This window comes from Cebus imitator, unplaced genomic scaffold, assembly GCF_001604975.1.
Source record: "Cebus imitator isolate Cc_AM_T3 unplaced genomic scaffold, Cebus_imitator-1.0 Scaffold273, whole genome shotgun sequence".
Classification (NCBI taxonomy): Eukaryota; Metazoa; Chordata; class Mammalia; order Primates; family Cebidae; genus Cebus; species Cebus imitator.
The window spans coordinates 2,361,780-2,369,390 of NW_016107588.1; the positions used below are offsets into that span (position 1 = coordinate 2,361,780).

Here is a 7,611-nt window from a genome sequence, read left to right on the forward strand (position 1 = left end):
AGAGATTGACATAATTTGGATATTTGACCACTCCAATTCTTATGTTAAAATGTGAACCCCAGTGATGGAATTGGGACCCAGTGGGAGGTGTTTGAGTCATGGAGGCAGATCCCTCACAAATGGCTTGGTGCCACCCCCGCTCCAGTAATGAGTAAATTCTTGCTGTATTAGTTCACAGGCTATCTTATTATTTTAAAGGATCCTTGCACCTCCATCTTTCTCTTGCTCCCTCTTTTCATGTGACACGCTGGCTTCCTTTGCCTTTCGCTATGAATAAAAGGTTCCTGAGGTCCTTACAAAAATCAGATGCTGGCTTCATGCTCCTTGTACAGCCCCTCCCACCCAAACCAAAAACCAAATAAAACCCTTGTCTTTATAAATTACCCAGCTTCAGGTATTCCTTTATTGCAAAGCAAAACAGACTAACACAGAGTTACCTTGAATAAGTAAAACAGGCTAGTTGTCACAAAAATAAGCTGACAGAAAAGTAATAAAAAATAATTAATTGTGTGGTGAGCATATGACAGAAAGTAAAAATTCAAACTGGTAATATTTTAAGTTAAAAAAGAAAAATTCCAAATTGAAATTACAATAATTTTCTTTCATAACTGATTTATTAACATTTTGATATGCAAACTAGACATCTGACACCTTTTCTTCTGCATCAGCACTAGTGTCAAAGCTTGTATTTAGAATTCCAATGCCAAGTACAGAATTTGTATAGATTAATTTTAACAGGGGTGCGAGTAAGGGAAATGGTGAGGAATGAGGTGGGGTTACTTAATTTTAGTCAATATATTAAAGAAAAGAGCTGATTCCTTCCCTAACATAATTAATTCTTTCCACAATTGATTTTATATCTAGGGTGAGCACTTGCCCTAACTTAGTCACCCAGGCTCATAAAGGGAAGCTGACCACATACTATATGCACTTTTCCTCCAATTTTTAGCTGCCTGTTGTTCAAGCCAAAGGGGATGAGGGGTTCCTCCAGCTCATGGTGGCAACTACTATACTCCCAATACACTCTATATAAACCTTTTATGACAAAGCAAATAATTTCTGGTGAATCTGCCAATAAACACATATAAATGCTAGGTCCCTGAAAAACTTTGCAACAACATGGGATATACATTTCACAAGTCTGACATTAACAGCTATTCATGGGTACTAATTGTGATCTGCTTACATTACACTTTTTAAAACTTTTTCAATATACCTAAATAAGTCATTTCCTGCTTTGTTTGTAATGAGCAACACACTAAAAATTTCTCTAATCACATCAAAATTCTCATTGACATCATGAACAAATATTCATAACTATGATATTTTTTATATTTGTGATCTTATCAGCTGCAAAAGAAAATATCACAAGAAATTTAACTTTTCCACATAACTTGCTTTGTATATAGTCTCCATCATTTCTTCAACACAACAACAATAATACTTCTAGTTGGATACAAAATTTCTGATGCAATTAATAGACATTTTTATAAGTTTGGTATCTATGAAATATTTTGATGTCTATAAAGGTTTGTTGCTGAATGCATGAGTGCATTTTCTAGCAATAACATTTAGTGTATGCATTCAAACCGAAAACCTAACTTTCAATGTTTTTTAATTAATATTTTCATTGTACATTTTTTCCATAGATAAATCAGTTTTTCTGTAATGAATTGCAAAATTTTGATATACGAAGTTTTATGTTTTCAACAAAAGCATACTTTATGTGCTTAAAGATGTGAAAAATCCTTTATTTCTATAAGAAAATGTAAATTTTCCCATCTTGTTTAAAATATAGCCATCTCAGCCTGTCTTAATTTTTAAAAAATTGATAGATATGATACCAGAACTCTTTCACTTTCCTCATTGCTACTGTGAGCTCTTAATTCTATTGAGAGTAAAACAAAAGTGCAAGTGAAATGACTACTGGCAATTGATATTAGACCCTTTTTTCAGGGAGGGAGGTGAAAATAATAGAGATTATGAGGAAAGGTAAAATATATCCTCATCTACAAGGGATAATCAGTATTTAGCCTTGATTGATTGAAGTCATGTAGAATTTGAGCCAGTGTTGTCGATCTTCTGATTTTGTGAAATAATAAACAAATCTGGAATTTTGTTATATCTCCAAAATTTAAAATCTTAGTAAATAATTTAAAAAGTTATAGTCTGTGTATCAAACAAATCACACCTGAAGCTCCCAATTTACAATCGCTGTTCTAGAGACTTTCTGTTATAGATGGCTATGATTCCTTATGCTTCCACCTTAAAAACAAAGCGTCATCTGCTACTTATGGGATATCTAGGACTCTTGGCTTGAATTGTGGACCTTTAAACTATTATCACCAAGAAGAAAGGAAAAACTTCTCAGAACTCTTCTCATACCCTTACCTAAAATTTATACTGATATTATATAAGGCAGTCATAGTACTTTTAGTGAAATGTGATTTCACAAGACCCTTGTGCTCTCATTTTTTCCCCAGATTCTTTTATTTTTAGTACATATGTTTGGGGTACCCCTACTCCTCCTAAGCAGGGAACCATCTGTATATGTCTTCTTACCTTTGCTGTTCAGATGGTTGTAACCCCTTATGTTTAAAGGATAGGGCCATGTTATATCTAATCCACCCAAAATTTTGACAATATAAAACTAGAACAGGTTTGTTCAGGGAAAGAGTAGGCAATGGAAGATTTTTTCCCACCCCTAAAAAAGAAAAGGAATTTCTTGCTGGATCTCTTAATTTAAGCTGAGTACCCTGAATATTCACCCTGAGAATCCAAGCATATCCTAATGCAAATGTGACAATAAATTGTGCAACGATCAGTGCCTCAGAAAATTCACTTGCCCAGAGTAGCAACTTAGTTTATGCAAAAAGCAATGGTTTAATTTATTTGGCAATAATACATGGGATCAGAGGGATTTGTGGAGGGAAAAAAAATACCCTCTTCTCATATGATAGAGGGCAAAGAAGGAAAGAAGAATGAGTGGAAGAGGAAGATGTAAATTTAAAAAAATTGAAAACTACTTGATTGAGTGTCTGCTTGGAGCCTGATCTGTACTAGTAAACAAAGTTTGTGAAGGCACAATAACCACCATCACATCAGGAAGCCCATAATTTACTGGTGGAGACAGAGAAAGCACAATGGGGCTGTAGTGCAATTTTGAACATAAGAGTATGCATACTAGTGAAATAAACATAAGTGCTAAGTAAAACCAGAGGTGAGCACTATTACTCCTGCTCAGAGTAGAGTGTTACAGAGGGATTCTTAAAGTAGATGATACTCAGAAGATGAGGCCACCTTTAGTAGGTGAAAGGACATTCCTAGCAAAAGAACAACCTAGTCAAGGCAAAGAGGAATTAATAATATCACTGAACCCACAGGCCAGAGGGAAGCTTAATAAATAGAATAAAATATCCAAATTAGCTTGGGTGCAGTGGCTTAAGCTATAATCCCAGCACCTTAGGAGGCCAAAGCAGGAGGATTACATGGGGCCAAGAGTTTGAAACCAGCCTGGGCAACATAGAAAGAACCCGTCTCTACAAAATATTTAAAAATTAGTTGGACATGGTGGCACATGCCTGTAGCCCCAGCTGCTCAGGAGGCTGAGGCAAGAGGATCAATTGAGTCCAGGAGTTCAAAGCTACAGTGAGCTATGATCGAGCCCCTGCACTCCAGCCCAGGCAACAGAGCAAGACCACTGACTCCAAAAAAATAAAAATAAAATAAAACCAAATTGCCTACCCTAAGAAATAAGGGTTTTTGAAGTCCTGTATTTCTTTCTTTTATTATATAGTCCCCAGAAGAAACTTCTAATGGGCAAGTGGGAATGTCTGTTGGAATATACACATGTGTGTATATACAAGTGTGTACACACAACGAGTTGTGGACATGCCTAAAGGAAAGAGATGATATGACCAGATATAAGCTTGGGAAGGATCACCCGGGCTGCCAAACAGATGGCTGGTGGAAAAGAGTGAAACTGAAGCCAAGACCGTATTTAAAATGTCATCACAATGGCTTTTTGGTGTCAGTGAACAATAGGCATAATATACTGGACAGTGGGTTGAACTGAGTGGGACAAAGAGATTTCAGAAGTGGAACTGATTATAATTTTTTACTTTTCATGGTGGTTAAGAAAGAAAAAAGGATATTTTTAAAAGATTCTAAATGATCCTAAGATTGTAGCTTTTGCAAATACATGGATAATGATGGAATTTATTCACTTACTGGGGAACAGAATTCTTCCCAGTTAGACCTCTTTCTGCTTTCCTTATTTCATGGAATTGGGCTCCTTTAATTTCTCGGTTATAAAACTCTTCCCCCTCTTATCTGTTCCAATCATTCTATTTTCATGAGGAGCTGGGGTAGGGTGGAGGTATTGATTCCTTTGGAAAGGATGTCTATCTACCTGACAATTAGAACGTTTGCACTCCCAGAATGAGCCCCTCAATATAATTCATATGAGCTATAATGGCAAATGCATCTCCTTGCCTTTAGTTGCTTAGCAAAATGCCTCCTTCTGTTATCTGAGCCTTGATATGTAACAGACCCCAGGAAAAAGGGAAGGAACAAACATTCTTGCCATGTTAGCACAAATGAGAAAGCATTTCTTTTGAAATATTGTCAAAAACTGCTTGCTTGATTGATTCAGTTACCCGTTCAACAAATATTAAGGCATTATATTAGATAGTGAAGATACAGAGGTCGTAAAACATTTGAGGCCCCATCACCTCATTGAGCTTACAGTTAAGTGAGAAAATACAGATAATACAACAAGTAAATAAACAAAGAATCTAGTAACAGTAATACATGCTATGAAGAAAATAGAGTTATAAGATGAGGAGGGGCATCATTAGATACAGCGATAAGAGAAGATCTCTCTGAGAGGGCAATTTCTAATCTGAAAGATTAAAAGATGAGAAGAAGTCAATCATGCAAGAGCTTGATGGAAAATATTTCAGGCCAAAATAATAACAAAACAACAAATTTTCCAAACCCCAAAACCAACAAATGTTAAGTTTTCTAAGTGGTAAAAAGTTCTAGGAACTGGCAGAAGGCCAATGTAATGGGGAGAGGGATATGATGTAAGGTTGAGGAGGTAAGTAACCAGAATACACGATCTAAACCAAGATAGAGAACACAGAGTTTTAGTGAAAAGAACTTATGTTTGATTTGGACATGGTAAAAATCCAAGGGTTCTACAGATTTCCCAGCACCATATGTTGAAGAGACTATCCTTTCCCTGATATGTATTTTGGTGCTTTTTTTCAAAAATCAGTTAGCTTTAAATATGTGGGTTTATTTCTGTATTCTCTATTCCTTTATTTTTTTATTTTTATTTTTGTAGGTTTAGGGAGTAAAAGTGCAGTTTTGTTAAATTCATATATTGTGTAGTGGACAAGTCTGGGCTTTTAGTGTACCCATTGCCCCCATACTGAACATTGCACCCTATAGGTATTTTTTCAATCTTCAACCCCTCATACCTTCCCACCTTTTGGAGTCTCCAATGTGTATTATTTCACTCACTATATCCATATGTATCCATTATTTGTCTCCAACTTGTAAGAATATGTGGTATTTGAGCTTATGAGTTATATCACTTAGGTTAGTGGCCTCTAGTTCCATCTATGGTGCACCAAACACAGGATTTCATCCTTTTTATGGCTGAGTAGTATTCCATGGTGAATGTGTGTATGTGTGCGTGTGTGCATATATATATATATATATATATATATGTTTCTATATATATACATAAAGGTAGCTATCCTTTCTAAAGGAATCAATCCCTCTACCCTACCCCACCTCCTCATGAAAATAGAATACATATATATGCACACACACATACGTACCAATTTTCTTTACCCAGTCATCTACTGATGCTACTGATGGACCTTTAGGTGGATTCCATGACTTTGCTATTGTGAATAGTGCTGTGAAAAACATACAATTGCATGTGTCTTTTTTTGTTCCATTGTTCTATGTGTCAATTTTTATGCCACTATCATGCAGTTTTGGTTACTATGGCTTTGTGATATATTTTAAAGTCAGGTAGTGTGATGCCCCAGCTTTGTTCTTTTTGCTCAGTATGATTTTGGCTATTTGGGATCTTGTGTTGTTTCGTGTAAATTTTAGAATGTTTTCTCTATTTCATGAAGTATGTCACTGGTGTTTTGATAGCAATTGTATTGAATGTGTAGATTGCTTTGGGTAGTATGAATATTTAAACAATATCAGTTCTTCCAATCTACGAACACAGATGACTATTTATTTGTATCTTCTTCAATTTCTATAATCAATGTTTATAGTTTTCATTGTGGAGATCTTTTAACTCCTTGGTTAAATTTGTTCCTGGAAATTTTACTTTATTGTTTTGTATCTATTGTAAATGGGATCACTTTCTTGATTTTTTTTCACATAGTTCACTATTGGCATATAGAAATGGTACTGACTTTTATATGTGCATTTTGTATCCTTCCACTGTACTTATTTTCTTCATTAATTCTAACAATTTGTTGGTCAGTTCTTTAGGGATATATATGATTGTGTCATCTGCAAACAGGGACAATTTGACTTCCTCCTTTCCAATTTGGATGCCTTTTATTTTTTTATGTTGCCTAATTGCTCTGGTTAGGACTTCTAGGACTTCTAGGACTTCTCACCATCAGTTGTGAGAAGTGGGGAGAGTGGGTATCTTTGTCTTCTTTCAAAGTTTCAGATCTTATAAAAGAGCTTTCAACTTTGTCCATTCAATATGATGTTTGCTGTAGGTTTGTCATATATGGCCTTTATTGTGTTGAGGTACATTCTTTATCTATACCTAATTAGCTAAGAGCTTTCATCATGAAGAGATGTTGAACTTTATTGAACATTTTTGCTTCATCTATTGGAATTACCATGTATTTTTTGTCCTTGATTTTGTTGATGTCATGTATCACATTTATTAATTTGCATTTTTCAACCATTTTTGCATTCCTGGGATGAATCCCACTTGTCTCTTCAACATGGTCCTGAGAAAACTGCATGTCCACATGTACAAGAATGAGATTAAACCCTTTTCTCTCACCATAAAAAATCGAATCAAAATGGATTAATGACTTAAATGTAAACCCAAAGCTATAAAATTACTAGAAGAAAACGTAGGGGATATTCTACATGCCATTAGTCATCTGAGCAAGGATCTTTTAGATAAGAATCCAAAAGTACAGACAATAAAAGCAAAAGTAGATATATGGAATTTTATCAAACTAAAAATCTTCTTTACAGCAAATGAAATAACAGAGTGAACAGAAAATATACAAAATGGGAAAATATTTTCAAAGTATACATCTGATAAGGGGTTAATATCCAGAACACATAAGGAACTCAAATAACTCAATGTATAACAAGGCCAAATAATCTGATTTTAGAAATGGGCAAAATATCTGAATAGGCATCTCTCAAAAGAAGATATACAGATGGCCACCAGGTATATAAAAATACTGTGTCACTAATCATTACAGAGATGCAAATCAAAACCACAATTAGATATCATCTCACCCCAGTTAGAATGACTATTATCAAAAAGACAAAAGAGAACAAGGGTTAGAAAAGATGAGAAGAAAGGGGAGC

General features: G+C 35.0%; 1 protein-coding gene across 2 annotated transcripts in view; it reads right to left on the bottom strand.

The window, feature by feature from the left end:
* The window catches only part of GABRA3 (gamma-aminobutyric acid type A receptor subunit alpha3), a 250,766-nt gene that overhangs the window by 41,847 nt on the left and 201,308 nt on the right, over positions 1 to 7,611 (bottom strand). The gene's annotated exons all lie outside the window — the stretch shown is intronic.